We start from the raw sequence: 17,577 nt of genomic DNA on the forward strand, positions 1-17,577 counted from the left end.
GAGGCTAGCTCAGGTGGCAATCGTTAAGCAAAAACAAAACACAAAGGCGTGGAGACCTGGGGAAAAAGCAACCCTGAAATATCTACCCTCTGAAACTGAGGAAGATGGGCAAGAGAGGCTGGCTTCAGGTGGCAATCTTTAAGCAAAAGAAACACACAAGGGCGTGGAGGCCTGGGGAAAAAGCAACACGGAGAAATCCACCCTCTGAAACTGAGGGACATGGGCAAAAGAAGCTAGCTCAGGTTGCAACCTTTAAGCAGAAAAAAAACACAAGGGCGTGCAGACCTGGCAAAAAAGCAACAGTGAGAAATCTACCCTCTGAAACCGACGAAGATGGACAACAGAGGCTAGCTCAGGTGGCAATTTTTAAGGAAAAATAAAAGGAAGTGCGTGGAGACCTGGGGAAAAAGCAACACGGAGAAATCTACCCTCTAGAACTGAGAAAGAAGCGCAACAGAGGCTAGCTCAGGTGGCAATCTTTAAGCAAAAAAAATAAGATAAAAAAATACAATGGCGAGGAGACCCGGTGAAAAAGCAACCCTGAAAAAGGTACCCTCTGAAACTGAGGAAGCAGGGCAACAGTGCCTAGCTCAGGTGACAATCTTTAAGCAAAAGAAACACACAAGGGCGTGGGGAGCTGGCGAAAAGGCAACACTGAGAAATCCACCCTCTGAAACGGACGAAGATGGGCAACAGAGGCTAGCTCAGGTGGCAATCTTTAAGCAAAAGAAACACACAAGGGCGTGGAGACCTGGGGAAAAAGCAACACGGAGAAATCCACCCTCTGAAACTGAGGAAGATGGGCAAGAGAGGCTAGCTCAGGTGGCAATCCTTAAGCAAAAACAAAGCACAAAGGCGTGGAGCCCTGGGGACAAAGCAACCCTGAAATATCTACCCTCTGAAACTGAGGAACATGGGCAAGAGAGGCTAGCTCAGGTGGCAATCGTTAAGCAAAAACAAAACACAAAGGCGTGGAGACCTGGGGAAAAAGCAACCCTGAAATATCTACCCTCTGAAACTGAGGAAGATGGGCAAGAGAGGCTGGCTTCAGGTGGCAATCTTTAAGCAAAAGAAACACACAAGGGCGTGGAGGCCTGGGGAAAAAGCAACACGGAGAAATCCACCCTCTGAAACTGAGGGACATGGGCAAAAGAAGCTAGCTCAGGTTGCAACCTTTAAGCAGAAAAAAAACACAAGGGCGTGCAGACCTGGCAAAAAAGCAACAGTGAGAAATCTACCCTCTGAAACCGACGAAGATGGACAACACAGGCTAGCTCAGGTGGCAATTTTTAAGGAAAAATAAAAGGAAGTGCGTGGAGACCTGGGGAAAAAGCAACACGGAGAAATCTACCCTCTAGAACTGAGAAAGAAGCGCAACAGAGGCTAGCTCAGGTGGCAATCTTTAAGCAAAAAAAATAAGATAAAAAAATACAATGGCGAGGAGACCCGGTGAAAAAGCAACCCTGAAAAAGGTACCCTCTGAAACTGAGGAAGCAGGGCAACAGTGCCTAGCTCAGGTGACAATCTTTAAGCAAAAGAAACACACAAGGGCGTGGGGAGCTGGCGAAAAGGCAACACTGAGAAATCCACCCTCTGAAACGGACGAAGATGGGCAACAGAGGCTAGCTCAGGTGGCAATCTTTAAGCAAAAGAAACACACAAGGGCGTGGAGACCTGGGGAAAAAGCAACACGGAGAAATCCACCCTCTGAAACTGAGGAAGATGGGCAAGAGAGGCTAGCTCAGGTGGCAATCCTTAAGCAAAAACAAAGCACAAAGGCGTGGAGCCCTGGGGACAAAGCAACCCTGAAATATCTACCCTCTGAAACTGAGGAACATGGGCAAGAGAGGCTAGCTCAGGTGGCACTCGTTAAGCAAAAACAAAACACAAAGGCGTGGAGACCTGGGGAAAAAGCAACCCTGAAATATCTACCCTCTGAAACTGAGGAAGATGGGCAAGAGAGGCTGGCTTCAGGTGGCAAACGTTAAGCAAAAGAAACACACAAGGGCGTGGAGACCTGGGGAAACAGCAACACGGAGATATCGACCCTCTGAAACTCAGGAAGATGGGCAAGAGAGGCTAGCTCAGGTGGCAATCGTTAAGCAAAAACAAAACCCAAAGGCGTGGAGACCTGGGGAAAAAGCAACCCTGAAATATCTACCCTCTGAAACTGAGGAAGATGGGCAAGAGAGGCTGGCTTCAGGTGGCAATCTTTAAGCAAAAGAAACACACAAGGGCGTGGGGAGCTGGGGAAAAGGCAACACTGAGAAATCCACCCTCTGAAACGGACGAAGATGGGCAACAGAGGCTAGCTCAGGTGGCAATCGTTAAGCAAAAGAAACACACAAGGGCGTGGAGGCCTGGGGAAAAAGCAACACGGAGAAATCCACCCTCTGAAACTGAGGGACATGGGCAAAAGAAGCTAGCTCAGGTTGCAACCTTTAAGCAGAAAAAAAACACAAGGGCGTGCAGACCTGGCAAAAAAGCAACAGTGAGAAATCTACCCTCTGAAACCGACGAAGATGGACAACAGAGGCTAGCTCAGGTGGCAATTTTTAAGGAAAAATAAAAGGAAGTGCGTGGAGACCTGGGGAAAAAGCAACACGGAGAAATCTACCCTCTAGAACTGAGAAAGAAGCGCAACAGAGGCTAGCTCAGGTGGCAATCTTTAAGCAAAAAAAATAAGATAAAAAAATACAATGGCGAGGAGACCCGGTGAAAAAGCAACCCTGAAAAAGGTACCCTCTGAAACTGAGGAAGCAGGGCAACAGTGCCTAGCTCAGGTGACAATCTTTAAGCAAAAGAAACACACAAGGGCGTGGGGAGCTGGCGAAAAGGCAACACTGAGAAATCCACCCTCTGAAACGGACGAAGATGGGCAACAGAGGCTAGCTCAGGTGGCAATCTTTAAGCAAAAGAAACACACAAGGGCGTGGAGACCTGGGGAAAAAGCAACACGGAGAAATCTACCCTCTAGAACTGAGAAAGAAGCGCAACAGAGGCTAGCTCAGGTGGCAATCTTTAAGCAAAAAAAATAAGATAAAAAAATACAATGGCGAGGAGACCCGGTGAAAAAGCAACCCTGAAAAAGGTACCCTCTGAAACTGAGGAAGCAGGGCAACAGTGCCTAGCTCAGGTGACAATCTTTAAGCAAAAGAAACACACAAGGGCGTGGGGAGCTGGCGAAAAGGCAACACTGAGAAATCCACCCTCTGAAACGGACGAAGATGGGCAACAGAGGCTAGCTCAGGTGGCAATCTTTAAGCAAAAGAAACACACAAGGGCGTGGAGACCTGGGGAAAAAGCAACACGGAGAAATCCACCCTCTGAAACTGAGGAAGATGGGCAAGAGAGGCTACCTCAGGTGGCAATCCTTAAGCAAAAACAAAGCACAAAGGCGTGGAGCCCTGGGGACAAAGCAACCCTGAAATATCTACCCTCTGAAACTGAGGAACATGGGCAAGAGAGGCTAGCTCAGGTGGCAATCGTTAAGCAAAAACAAAACACAAAGGCGTGGAGACCTGGGGAAAAAGCAACCCTGAAATATCTACCCTCTGAAACTGAGGAAGATGGGCAAGAGAGGCTGGCTTCAGGTGGCAATCTTTAAGCAAAAGAAACACACAAGGGCGTGGAGGCCTGGGGAAAAAGCAACACGGAGAAATCCACCCTCTGAAACTGAGGGACATGGGCAAAAGAAGCTAGCTCAGGTTGCAACCTTTAAGCAGAAAAAAAACACAAGGGCGTGCAGACCTGGCAAAAAAGCAACAGTGAGAAATCTACCCTCTGAAACCGACGAAGATGGACAACAGAGGCTAGCTCAGGTGGCAATTTTTAAGGAAAAATAAAAGGAAGTGCGTGGAGACCTGGGGAAAAAGCAACACGGAGAAATCTACCCTCTAGAACTGAGAAAGAAGCGCAACAGAGGCTAGCTCAGGTGGCAATCTTTAAGCAAAAAAAATAAGATAAAAAAATACAATGGCGAGGAGACCCGGTCAAAAAGCAACCCTGAAAAAGGTACCCTCTGAAACTGAGGAAGCAGGGCAACAGTGCCTAGCTCAGGTGACAATCTTTAAGCAAAAGAAACACACAAGGGCGTGGGGAGCTGGCGAAAAGGCAACACTGAGAAATCCACCCTCTGAAACGGACGAAGATGGGCAACAGAGGCTAGCTCAGGTGGCAATCTTTAAGCAAAAGAAACACACAAGGGCGTGGAGACCTGGGGAAAAAGCAACACGGAGAAATCCACCCTCTGAAACTGAGGAAGATGGGCAAGAGAGGCTAGCTCAGGTGGCAATCCTTAAGCAAAAACAAAGCACAAAGGCGTGGAGCCCTGGGGACAAAGCAACCCTGAAATATCTACCCTCTGAAACTGAGGAACATGGGCAAGAGAGGCTAGCTCAGGTGGCAATCGTTAAGCAAAAACAAAACACAAAGGCGTGGAGACCTGGGGAAAAAGCAACCCTGAAATATCTACCCTCTGAAACTGAGGAAGATGGGCAAGAGAGGCTGGCTTCAGGTGGCAATCTTTAAGCAAAAGAAACACACAAGGGCGTGGAGGCCTGGGGAAAAAGCAACACGGAGAAATCCACCCTCTGAAACTGAGGGACATGGGCAAAAGAAGCTAGCTCAGGTTGCAACCTTTAAGCAGAAAAAAAACACAAGGGCGTGCAGACCTGGCAAAAAAGCAACAGTGAGAAATCTACCCTCTGAAACCGACGAAGATGGACAACAGAGGCTAGCTCAGGTGGCAATTTTTAAGGAAAAATAAAAGGAAGTGCGTGGAGACCTGGGGAAAAAGCAACACGGAGAAATCTACCCTCTAGAACTGAGAAAGAAGCGCAACAGAGGCTAGCTCAGGTGGCAATCTTTAAGCAAAAAAAATAAGATAAAAAAATACAATGGCGAGGAGACCCGGTGAAAAAGCAACCCTGAAAAAGGTACCCTCTGAAACTGAGGAAGCAGGGCAACAGTGCCTAGCTCAGGTGACAATCTTTAAGCAAAAGAAACACACAAGGGCGTGGGGAGCTGGCGAAAAGGCAACACTGAGAAATCCACCCTCTGAAACGGACGAAGATGGGCAACAGAGGCTAGCTCAGGTGGCAATCGTTAAGCAAAAGAAACACACAAGGGCGTGGAGACCTGGGGAAAAAGCAACACGGAGAAATCCACCCTCTGAAACTGAGGAAGATGGGCAAGAGAGGCTACCTCAGGTGGCAATCCTTAAGCAAAAACAAAGCACAAAGGCGTGGAGCCCTGGGGACAAAGCAACCCTGAAATATCTACCCTCTGAAACTGAGGAACATGGGCAAGAGAGGCTAGCTCAGGTGGCAATCTTTAAGCAAAAGAAACACACAAGGGCGTGGAGACCTGGGGAAAAGGCAACACTGAGAAATCCACCCTCTGAAACGGACGAAGATGGGCAACAGAGGCTAGCTCAGGTGGCAATCGTTAAGCAAAAACAAAACCCAAAGGCGTGGAGACCTGGGGAAAAAGCAACCCTGAAATATCTACCCTCTGAAACTGAGGAAGATGGGCAAGAGAGGCTGGCTTCAGGTGGCAATCGTTAAGCAAAAGAAACACACAAGGGCGTGGAGACCTGGGGAAAAAGCAACATTCAGAAATCCACCCTCTGAAACTGAGGAAGATGGGCAACAGAGGCTACCTCAGGTGGCAATCGTTAAGCCAAAGAAACACACAAGGGTGTGGAGACCTGGGGAAAAAGCAACACGGAGAAATCCACCCTCTGAAACTGACGAACATGGGCAAAAGAAGCTAGCTCAGGTTGCAACCTTTAAGCAGAAAAAAAACACATGGGCGTGCAGACCTGGCAAAAAAGCAACAGTGAGAAATCTACCCTCTGAAACCGACGAAGATGGGCAACAGAGGCTAGCTCAGGTGGCAATTTTTAAGGAAAAATAAAAGGAAGTGCGTGGAGACCTGGGGAAAAAGCAACACGGAGAAATCTACCCTCTAGAACTGAGAAAGAAGCGCAACAGAGGCTAGCTCAGGTGGCAATCTTTAAGCAAAAAAAATAAGATAAAAAAATACAATGGCGAGGAGACCCGGTGAAAAAGCAACCCTGAAAAAGGTACCCTCTGAAACTGAGGAAGCAGGGCAACAGTGCCTAGCTCAGGTGACAATCTTTAAGCAAAAGAAACACACAAGGGCGTGGGGAGCTGGCGAAAAGGCAACACTGAGAAATCCACCCTCTGAAACGGACGAAGATGGGCAACAGAGGCTACCTCAGGTGGCAATCGTTAAGCCAAAGAAACACACAAGGGTGTGGAGACCTGGGGAAAAAGCAACACGGAGAAATCCACCCTCTGAAACTGAGGAACATGGGCAAAAGAAGCTAGCTCAGGTTGCAGCCTTCAAGCAGAAAAAAAAAAGACGCAAGGGCGTGGAGAGCTGGCGAAAAAGCAACACTGAGAAATCTACCCTCTGAAACCGAAGAAGATGGGCAACAGAGGCTAGCTCAGGTGGCAATCTTTAAGCAAAAAAAAAAAAATAAAAAAATACAATGGCGAGGAGACCCGGTCAAACAGCAACCCTGAAAAAGGTACCCTCTGAAACTGAGGAAGCAGCGCAACAGTGCCTAGCTCAGGTGACAATCTTTAAGCAAAAAAAAAAAAACAAAAAACAAAAAACAAAAAACAAAACCCACAATGGAGTGGAGACCCGGGGGAAATCAACACTGAAAAATACAAAAAGAATGGAAGACCAATAGACAGAGCAGGCACTTTCACCTGGGGTGGAGGAGGTACGCATGGATGACCGATAAGCGCATGAAAAGATGTGAGCTGTTCCCTGGAAAAGCAAGTGAGAAAATTAGAGGGAGACATTGTGGGGACACATGGGTGAGACTGCCTTCTTCCAAATACCGGAACAGGATCAAACTGCTAGTCAGGTCGCGGAGAAGCCAAGTCAGTCACTCACGCCTCACTGGTGGTGAAGGGAAACGGTATGGCCTCTGTGAAAAAGGGCGTGGCGGGTTCCAAAACTGACACGCTGCGGAAACAACCACCGAAAGTGGCAACCTACATAAGCCTTTGGTGTATCTTGCCTCCTAAGAGCGTCTGTATGTAGCTGGAGCCTTGGGTCGTTAAGGCTTCCACAGTGATCTGTGGTGGGTGGGTGGGGGGGGGGGCCTTGGGCCTTGGGGGTCTCCGCTGGACCTCCAGGAAGTCAGCTTTTGTGGAGTCCCGTGAGTCCTTCCAGGGAGGGAGGCATCCAACCCGAGGGTGGTCTGGAGGGCACCACTCCCACCACTCCCGGGGGCTGGGGCGGGGGGCGGGGTGGGGGCTGCGGCCACGTTCCTGTTCATTCACACAGAATCCGGGGCATGAATGTTCTTAGCAGCTCTGTTCCACACAGCCCCACACTGGAAACCACACAGACGTCCTGCGAGTCCCATCCCTTGCTCATGTCGCCGGGGCTCCGGAGGAGGGCCACTCTGTAAAAGCGGCCGCCAGATGGCGCCCAACGACCGGCGCGGAGGGGTCAGCGGGAGGGAACCGGGTCACCAGCCAGCGAGAGTGCACAGCCTGAGCCCACCGCCGGGTCAGGTCTCTCTCTGTCTCTGTCTCTGTCTCTGTCTCTGTCTCTCTCTGTCTCTGTCTCTGTCTCTGTCTCTCTCTGTCTCTCTCTCTCTCTCTTTCTCTCTGGGCCCGCTTGGGGCGGCCGGGAGGTCACCACGTGAGGCCCCAGGGTGTCCACCTCGGAGCTCCCAGGCAGCACAGGGCAACCCTGGGCGCAGAAGGAGGTGTTGGAAAATCGGCGGGGAGGGGGGTGGGGTGGGTGGGCTTGCCAGGAAGGGGACAGACTCCCCACGTGACTTCTGGGCCGGGCCGGGCGCGGGGCTGCCGGCTGGCTGACGCGGACAGAGGTGGAAAAGTCCCCGGAGATGCCACGGGGCAGGCCGGGGCTGCCGGCCCCCGCTTCCCGGAGCGGCCCGAGCACTTCCCGGGCTCCCGGGAGGACTTAGAAAATCACGGCGGGGTGGGGGGTGGGGGTCGCTGTCAAACCGAAACCATGCACGTCATCAGAGAAGGACCGTGACGACGGAGGAATTGTCCGCAGTCTGTCAGGAATTGTGTGCAGCCTGTCACTTCCGGCCCAGAGGGTCTCTCTAAGGCAGACGGACAGACAGAGCCCACAAGTCGTAGAGGAAAGGACCGAGCCGCTTGGCCGCGGAAAAGTTTACAACACAAAACAGGTCTCCCTCCGCACGGGGCCACAGCAAAGCCCAAAGACGACACACGGGGGGGAGCATGGGTGCAGATGCACGTGTGGTGATAAGAATATGGATTTCAGCAGGGCTTCCCGTCCTCATCAACAAGCAGAAGCACCCAAATGGTGGGGGTTGGGGGGCAGAGACCTCACAGCCATTCCCTCCACAAATCGAGTTCCCCGGGACATCCTCACAGCGCCGTGCTGTGAGTGTGTGTGGGTGTTTAAAATGGAGTAAATGTGGACGTGGAACTGCTCCGTGAAACCAAAATAACAACAGTCGTAGATCTTCTTTGGTCATTTAGAAAATTCTTTTTTTTTTTTTTTCCCCAGCGGTGCACGTATTTCCCTTCCAAAAAAGAAGAACGGGAAAGGAGATGTTAAAGGCAAGCAGAGAGAGGAAAACTGTTGCAAAACAAAAGCTGAGCTCCCGTCCGAGGGAGGCCTCCTCCATTGGAGGCCTAGGAAATCATTCTGACAAAATGGAGGATCTCTGTCTTTGGTGTCGATTCCCTCAGAGGTCAAGAGAAACATTTTCCAACGTCTTTATCAGGAGGAGACTAGAAGTTAGAGAAAAGTATCCTTTCGGGAGTGAGAAAAACAAATTCTGATTTTGCATCAGCTTCCCTCCGATCTTGAAACTCATTGACTTGATTCCATTCTGTCGACGGAAATAATCCGGAACCAATCTATCCGTGAAAATCGGGGTGCGTTTATTCTGAGCTAAAATGTGAGGACTGTGGCCCGGGGCCTTTCTTCCCGAAGGAAGAGAGGGTGCCCGGGAAGTGGGGTGTACAGAGTGCTTCTAGACCCCCAGAGAGGACGTTTCACATAGGATCGAAAGGTCCCTTGGATGATAGTCGCGAGACTGCTCTGTCGGCACAGCGATCGACAGACACTGCTGGGTGGCAGGTCTGTTGTCTGGGCCTGGGTGGTCACAGGGGAGCCGGATGGTCAAAGGTGAGCGCAACCATCCGCTCCTAGCCTAAGGAAAGATGCCTCTCCTTAAGGAAAGGCCCGAGCACGGGGAAGCTGCTCCTTTCCCTTAAGGGCATTGGTTCTTGCCGTAGGAAATGTGTAAAGCGGATCTACGATGCGATGCGTGCTCGACGGCCACGTCAGGCCCTTTTCGAAAAACACTGTCAGGCCGAATTAGGCCGACACCCAATGGCTTCCTCATAGACTCCCATAGATCCTATCGCTCGCCATTTCTATCTGTCCACTCGTTCCAATTTTAGGCCACTTGACCACGAACAGGCCTTTTTCTCAGATTATTTTCCCCGTGAAACTTTGATCACCTTTTCACAGACAAAACGATCTTTACTTTTTAGGCCCTCTTGCCTGAAGGCAGCCATCTCACTTTCCTTGAACACAAAGATGTTTCCCATATTCACTTTTAGTGGCTTTTTGTTTTGTTTTGTTTTGTTTTGAGGACGATGAGCCCTGAGCTAACTGCTGCCAATCCTCCTCTTTTTGCCGAGGAAGGCTGGCCCTGAGCTCACCTCCGTGCCCATCTTCCTCTATTTCATATGTGGGACGCCTACCACCACGTGGCTCGCCCAGCGGTGCCACGTCCACCCCCGGGATCTGAACTGGCGAACCCCGGGCCGGCGAAGCGGAACAGGCACACTTAACCAGCGCGCCACCGGGCCGGCCTAGTGGCTTTCATCGCATTTGTTAAGTAGATTTTTTAACCCTCACGAACCTTAATTTTGGTGAAAACTAAGAAGCCAGCAATTAGGAACTGTCCTTCCCATGAGCATTCCGTCGCTTGGCCAATGTCTAAACACTTGGCCACTTTTAGAAACATGGGATTTCATAGGTTTATCTTTTCCTTCGCTTTATTTGATTTCATCTCACTTTAGTTTTTGGGTGAGGAAGATCGGCCCTCACAGAGCTAACGCCTGTTGCCAATCTTCCGTTTTTGTTTTTTTTTTCCCCCCTCCCGATTTTTCTCCCCCAATCCCCCCCATGACATAGTTGTCTATCTTAGTTGAGGGCCCTTCCAGTTGTGGCATGTGGGACGCCGCCTCCACACGGCCCGACGAGCGGTGCCGTGTCCGTGCCGTGCCCGGGATCTGAACCGGCAAAACCCTGGGCCGCCGAAGGGGAGCTTGTGAACTTAACCACTCGGCCACGGGGCCGCCCCTGTCCGTGGACTTTTTTATCACCTGATTTCACCTCGCAAAACTTCAAAGCTTCAAGTTATCAGAGAGGTTTGGGAAGTTGTTTTTATTAATTTAATTAATTTATTTTTCGAGGAAGACGAGCCCCGAGCTGACACCTGCTGCCAATTCTCCTCTTTTTGCCCCGGGAGAGTGATCCCGAGCTAACATCCGTGCCCATCCCCCTCCCCTTGATAGGCGGGACGCTGACCACAGCGTGGCTCGCCAAGCGGCGCCACGTCCGCACCCTGGATCCGAACCTGCGAACCCCTGGCTGACAAAACGGAACGTGCGAACTTAACCGCTGTGCCGCCGGGCTGGCCCTTCGGGAAGTTATTTTCAGGACACGGGCCATAAACTAGAATCACCGCTACAGGTTTATCGGAGCGACATCAGCGTTCGTGGTGGATTGAGTCGTCCCCTCTGTCTCTCCCCTCCAGGGCACAACCAAAGGGACGTCTATCGACCCACCCACCAAGGATTCCCCCCCCCCCCCCGCACGGCACAGCAGGATGCCTGAGAGATCCACGCAGCCCTACAGCGGCAAGTCACATTCGCACAGTCAAAATTCAATGGCAGAGACAAAACGTTAAGGTCAGTGAGAGGGAAGAGAATAACCGGCCCAGGAGCAACGGTGTGAAGAACACGGAGAAGACGGGTCCTAGACGCCGGGGTCCCCGGAGCAGCGATTTCATCAGAGGCCCGCAAACGTCCACGATCTCCACACCACGTTTATGGCCGACTGCGTGCGTGGGTCCTTTGGAATCGACCAGGCTACCGTCCGGGCCACTTTGGGACATCGTGTCCAGCTGCCCCGAGCGGTGGAGCTGTCGTTCAAGTGTAAGATGGGGCCCGTCCGGGGAGAGAATGGGGACGGGGAAAGGGAGGCCGCGGGAAGTCACAGAGTCTGAGGTGTTCGGGGGAGACTGACTCTTCTGAAGTGGAGGTGGTAGAAGGAGAGCAGCAGGATTTTTGGATTTTTGTTCCCTCTGTTAGGTATCTGGGTCCGGAGGAGAGTGGGGCGGGGGGGGGGGGCGGGTGGTGGTGGTGGTGGTGGGTGTGAGGCTGAGGCGGGGCTGGTGTTTCCTTTCCGAGTCAGGTGGAAGAGCTCCTCCAGTGGAGGTTTTTAGACAAGGGGTCTGGTCTGGCAGGATGGGAGGTTGCGGGTTGAGCCACAGGGGAATCTGTCGTAGCTCAGACTCGGGCCTTTGAAGAAATAGACAGAGAGAGGAGTTTTGCTCTGTCTGTCACCGCAGCCGGCACCTCAGGAGCAACAACAGGAGGCTTCCCGAATGAGTGAAGGGGCAGGAGCCAGCGTGCCCCGTGCCTCTCTCAGCCCTGCGCCGGCAGGGAAGGAAGCAGGCAGGCAGGCCTCAGGGCTACTCCCGTCCTACTGCCCGGTGGTCCCTGTCCCGGCCCCGCCCCCACTCTCCCCCTGACCCTCACCGCTCCCCAGCCCTCTTCTCAGCCAGAGAGGCGATGGGGGGGGGGCGGTGCGGTCCCAGAACAAGTTTCCTCTCATCCGCCATCATCTTGCCACCCTGACGACTTGGCCTGAGATCCGGCCTAGGCTGTACCCTGAGATCCGGCCTAGGCTGTACCCGTGTGTGGTTTTCCTGTGGACAAGGGGGCCGGTTCACCATTTCGGAAGAAACCCCTAGCCTTCCACTGCCGAGTCGCCAGCCTGGGAGGGGGGAGGGGGGAGGGGGGAGGGGAGGTCAGGCCCATTCATTCCGATGGGCCTGGCGTCAGGGCTTCATTCAAGTGCAGGAAGCTCTCTCCCATGGCCTCGGGCTTTTTTCCATTGAACGGCTTTCTTCAATTCCCCCACCCTTAGGCCGCAGTCCACCAAGGGCCGGGAGGCAGGGAGGGAAGATGTTGGGGCAGGGTGGCTGTCTGAGAAACTCGCCTCATCTGGGGCAGAAAGAGTGCCCCCCTCCTTTCTCTAACCCTACTAGACTGCTTGAGGATCACGGACGGTTTGGCTCATCGATGAGCCCTGCGTTATGGGCCCGGCAAGCAAACTCCTAACGGGCAACCCGCCGCTCTAGGCGTGTGTGGGTTTTTTGATCTTTCACCTTCAAGTTCGCACGACATCGGTCCCTGTCCCCCGCCCCGGCTTCCCATGGGAAATCCTCCGTCTCTTTCCACAGACTCACTGGCGACTTCACACAGTGCCTGCCTCCTCCTCCTTAGGAAGGAAGGAAGGAAGGAAGGAAGGAAGGAAGGAAGGAAGGAAGGAAGGAAGGAAGGGAGGGGCTGACCCCGTGGCCGAGCGGTTGAGTTTGCACGCTCCGCTTCAGCGGCCCGGGGCTTGGAAGGTTCGGATCCTGGGCTCGGACACGGCACCGCTCATCAAACCACGCTGAGGTGGCGTCCCACACGGCAGAACCAGAGGGACCCTCAAAGAGAATATAGAACTAGGTACTGGGGTGCTCTGGGGAGAAGAAGAAGAAGGAGGAGGAATAAAAAGAAAAGAAAAGATTGGCAATGAGCTCGGGTGCCAGTCTTTAAAAAAAAAAAAAAAAAGAGGAAGAAAGATGGACAAACAGGAACGAATCCCACTGACGGCACCTCCAAATGGTGGGGGGCAGGGGGGTGGGGGGGGTGGGGAGTGGCATCATCGGGCCAAGGGTGACTCTAAGCGTGATCCCGCGGTTGTGTTATTTGACATTTTATCGAATCGATTTATTATTTTATTTTTGAGGAAGATGAGCCCTGAGCGAACATCTGCCACCAATCCTCCTCTGTCGGCCGAGGAAGACTGGCCCTGAGCTGACATCCGTGCCCATCCCCCTCTACTTTCCAGGTGGGACGCCTGCCACAGCGTGGCTCGCCAAGCGGTGCCGGGTCCTGCGCCCGGGATCCGGACCGGCGAACCCGGGGCCGGCGGAGCAGAACGTGCGAACTTCACCGCCGCGCCACCGGGCCGGCCCCCGGAGTTGTTTTGAAAATCCAGTAAGGGGCTGGCCCCGTGGCCGAGTGGTTAAGTTCGCGCGCTCCGCTGCAGGCAGCCCAGTGTTTCATCGGTTCGTTCGGATCCCGGGCGCGGACACGGCACTGCTCATCAAACCACGCTGAGGCGGCGTCCCACATACCACCGCTAGAAGGACCCACCGCGAAGAACACACAACTACGTACCGGGGGGCTTTGGGGAGAAAAAGGAAAGACAAAAAATAAAATCTTCCAAACTCCAATAAAACTTTGAGTGAAGACGACGAGGAGGATGCGAAACGTATCTCACGCCTCCGAGCCGAGCCGTCCGTTTAGGTTTAGGAAGGGGGACGAGGACCCTTTGTAAGCGACATCCCTTTTTAAGCACCATTCTAAACCACAGAACAGAACTCCCTCTCCTCGACCCGGAGCGAGGAGGTTCCTGGGTGTGTCAGAGAGGGTCACGTCCTCTGCAGCACGAACGAACCGCCAGGGTTCGGCCACGGGAAAGAATTTCTTCCTCTCCAGGGGGACTAAAAGTCACCGACGGCAGCGGGCGTAGGTGCTATCCTTCCCGTCCAGGAAAGGCAGGGAGAACTTCAGCCGTGAAGAGAAGGAGGTCTTCCTCACTCCCCGTTTTGGGAGGGCCCCTTTGGCAGGGGAGTTTTGTCTCCTGATTTCAAGTCAGGAAGAAAAGGGAGAGAGAGAGAGAGAGAGAGAGAGAGAGAGAGAGAGAGAGTGTGTGTCCTTCTCGTGCCAGGTCGGTCTGAGGGGGACCTCCTCTGGTTTCCTCCCTTCCCAGGGAACGCCGTTCGCTCCTTCTTCTAGAAAAAGCTCCCAAAGCACCACCGCCCAGGATGGTCGACCTACGCCCATCGTCCCTCCTTTCCCAATCATTTCTACCGCGACAGAGGGACAGAGGCCCCTGCCCCATCCCCATCCCCACCCCCACCCCCATCGCCTGCCTCCTTGATGGCCAAAGGAGCTGCCTCTGAGAATGGAACGGGGCTTGGAAACCTTCTAGAGGGGTGACTCTCACCTGCCTGCCTGCTGGGAAAAGCACCACGCTGTCCATCGGACTGCTCTTTTGGGCAAACGTAGGCGTGCCACATAGCGATCGACAGCTATGGCGGGGGGGGGGGGGCGGGGTGGCGTGGTGGTGCCCAGGATCCACGACACGTGACGGCTGCGGAGCACGACAGCCCTAAGACCTTGAGGGAGACGGGGTGGCGCGTGAATCCTTTCGGAACGAGAACGACAGGAAACGCTGACGGGGACGTGTTCTCCTCTCGAGAACACACCAACGCCTCGCACGGTGTCTGACCCGGGGTGCCTCTGACTTTTGTCATCAGAGACGATCCTCTCGACCGCCCCTCACGCTTTGGGGAAAAGGGGAGAGGGACTCGGTAGCACGGGAAAAGCCATCCATCCGCCCTTCCTTTCCGTCTTCACGGCTCCTTCTCGTGGAAAACGAGGAAGCCGTCCGGAGGAACGGAACACTGACCCGGGCCAAAGCGTGGCCCAGCCTGAGCCTCCAAAACCTTCTGCTAAGTGAGAGGTGCCAGACATCCAAGGCGACCTACGTTGCGATTCCACACAGAGGAGAGAGCTAGAACGGTCCAACCCTAGAGGGCGACAGCAGATGGCGGCGGCGGCGGCGGCGGCAGCGGTGGTGGTGATCGTGGTGGGGCAGATCCGGGAGTGGGGCCGTTTTTTCTTTCGGGGGGAGGGGATGGAAACGGAAACCTTCTGGAAATAGATAGCCATGACGGATGCGCCACCTTGGGGAGAGAGACTCCCGAAGGCCACTGGCTTGTGCCCCGTGGAAAGGATGGATTCGGTGGGATGGGAATTCTACCTCCGTGTAGAGCGTGTGGTAAACCACGAGGTAGGTGGGTGGGTGGCCTCCCTGCCTCGCCTCCACCTAGACGTCCACACACAGAGACCGACGAGGGAGGGAGGGAGGGAGGGAGGGAGGGAGGGAGAGAGACAAGACTGACAGAGGCCGAGGCCGAGGCCGAGGCAGTGAGCGAGTAAGTGATCGACCCTGGCCATAGGGATTCCTCAGAGGGCGTCTCTTGGCTCCCCAAACGAAGAATGTGTGTGGAGATCGAGAAAGATCACCGACCTAGGAGAACCAGCAAGACTTCCTCACCCGCCAGAGAGCCGCTGGGCCCCTGCCGTCCCTGCCACCGCCACCCCTACCCCTCGCCTTTGGCAGCGACGCCAACGAAAGGCAGGCAGACGAGTGGGAGAGTCGTGTGGTGGTGTCCCCCAAGGAAGGTGGGTCCATGCCGACGAGCGGTCGTCGGCGTGTGGAAAAGCCAGAGGCGGGCTGACTAGAAGGAGGGCGTCCTGGAGGAAGGGGCCAGGGTGTGAGGGAGAGAGGCCTGTTCCTCTTCCCCTGTCGGTCCCAAGTCAGGGGCCCAAAGGAGGAAAGCTGTCCGTTCCTTTCCGACTCGGACGGTTCGGGCGGAACCGACCGATCCCCGCGGCGGCGCAGTCGGGGCTTTCTGGACCAGAACCCCTCTCTCTGTCGCCTTTCGACCACACGCACGCTTTAGAGGCCAAGGGAAAATGGATCGGGTCTCTCTGTCTCTCTCCCTAGAAAACAAGGGGCCGGGGGCCGAGCCCGTGGACGAACGGTCAAGTAGCGCCCCCCACCCCGGCCCCCGGCTTCGACGGCCCAGGTTTTCACCGGTTCGGATCCTGGGCGCAGCCCCAGACCCAGCATCGCCCTTCAAGCCACGCCGAGGCGGCGTCCCACATAGCAGAAACGCGAAAGACCTACCACTGGAACCTACAACTATGGACGGGACGGGACGGGACGGGGCGGGGCGGGGCGGGGCGGGGCGGGGGTGGGGGGGGCGGCTTTGGGGAGCAGGAAGAAAGAAAAAATAAAAGAAACACAAGGACGGTCATCGCGATAGTTCTTTCCACTTCCATCCATATGTTAACAGGACCCAAGTTTCCCGACCTCCATTTGGATGTATGTTAACTAAATGGAGAAGCTATTCAAAGGACTCCTCTAAAGAAGTCCACGTTCTTCTTCCTAAATGATAATGAAAATCATTGTCACCACCGCTCTTCCGACCCTCCATGTCCAGACGGCCTCCCGCCCCTCCCCTATCCCCAACTCCCGCCCCGCCCCGCGCCGACCCCCGACCCCGGCATTCTCCACGCCCACCTTTCCCTCTCCACTCCTACCCCCCCCCGTCCCCCGCCGCCCGGGACACCGCACCCCGCGCCCCCCCCCCCCCCCAATCCAGGCCGGGCCACCTGGTCGACCTCCTCGAACACTATATAAGAGGATGCCGGGCAGCAGGTGGCGCCCGACAAGCGGCCTCCTCACCGGCCGGACGGATCAGCCTCGCGGGGGCGGGCGATGGGGAGGCGTTCGTCCAGGTCAGGTCAGGTCGGGGGAGGGAGGATGCCGCGCCGGCCGGCCTGGTGCGTGGCCTGGTCCCGATCCACCCCGCGTCTCGTTTCTCGGGCCGGGACGAGTACAGGCGGGGAGGCCGACTCGGTCACGGAAAGCGGCCTTGGGGAGGTTTTGGCGAACGTCCCTGTCCCAGGGCCGTCTGCCGACTAGGGGACGGAGTCCTCCTCCATGCTCCTTCTCGCCCCCAGTCGGGCGGGTTGTGGGTCGCGCGGTCGACTTGGCCATTTCCCCGGAGGCATCCTGCCTGCCGGGGCTCCCTCCCTCGGGCCGGTGCGAGCGGTCCTCGGGCGGCCCGGGAATTTGGGCCGCAGCGAACGAACGAACGAAGCCCGTCCCTCCTGCGTCGGCACCGATGAGACACAGCCCTGGTGGATGGAGCCGCTTTCCTCGGGTTTCCTTTTGCTTTCGGCCGCTGCTGCCACCAAACCTCCCTAAACGATAGGAATGAAAACGGGAACCGTTGGCATAATAAAAGCGTTTTGGTTGGCGTGTTTCTTGGCTTTTGGGGACTCGAGAGGTATGATGGATGATCTCCGATTGACGTTGGGAAGGTCTATTTCATCCCAGTCGCACGAACCCCGAAAACGTGGCGGCTGGACGAGGGAGGGAGGGAGGGAGGGAGGGAGGGAGGCCAACCACGGGATTTCCGCACGACCAGCTGATGGACACGAGCGCCCCATGAGCCGGGCGGAGGGCAGCCGCCCGGGTCTCGCAGCTACGTGCCCGCGGAACCCTCGGGACTGCGAGAAGCCGGAGCGACCCGCAGCCATGTGGCGCTCGGCGCGGACATCTGGTCGACCCGCGCGC

The 17,577-nt window shown here is 54.8% G+C and overlaps 1 long non-coding RNA gene across 2 annotated transcripts; it reads left to right on the forward strand.

Annotated features, from left to right (window-relative positions):
* The first annotated feature begins 10,834 nt into the window (after window positions 1-10,834).
* LOC139043075 (uncharacterized) lies at window positions 10,835-13,593 on the forward strand. Of its 2 annotated transcripts, none has more exons than XR_011500153.1 (3): window positions 10,835-11,234; window positions 12,548-12,818; window positions 13,106-13,593. It is a non-coding gene; the product is annotated as an uncharacterized lncRNA (long non-coding RNA). The 2 variants fall into 2 exon arrangements; XR_011500152.1 differs by having other exon boundaries at window positions 13,102-13,589.
* The last annotated feature ends 3,984 nt before the right edge of the window (window positions 13,594-17,577 follow it).

Source organism: Equus asinus, unplaced genomic scaffold (assembly GCF_041296235.1).
Source record: "Equus asinus isolate D_3611 breed Donkey unplaced genomic scaffold, EquAss-T2T_v2 contig_148, whole genome shotgun sequence".
In the NCBI taxonomy this organism is placed as follows: domain Eukaryota; kingdom Metazoa; phylum Chordata; class Mammalia; order Perissodactyla; family Equidae; genus Equus; species Equus asinus.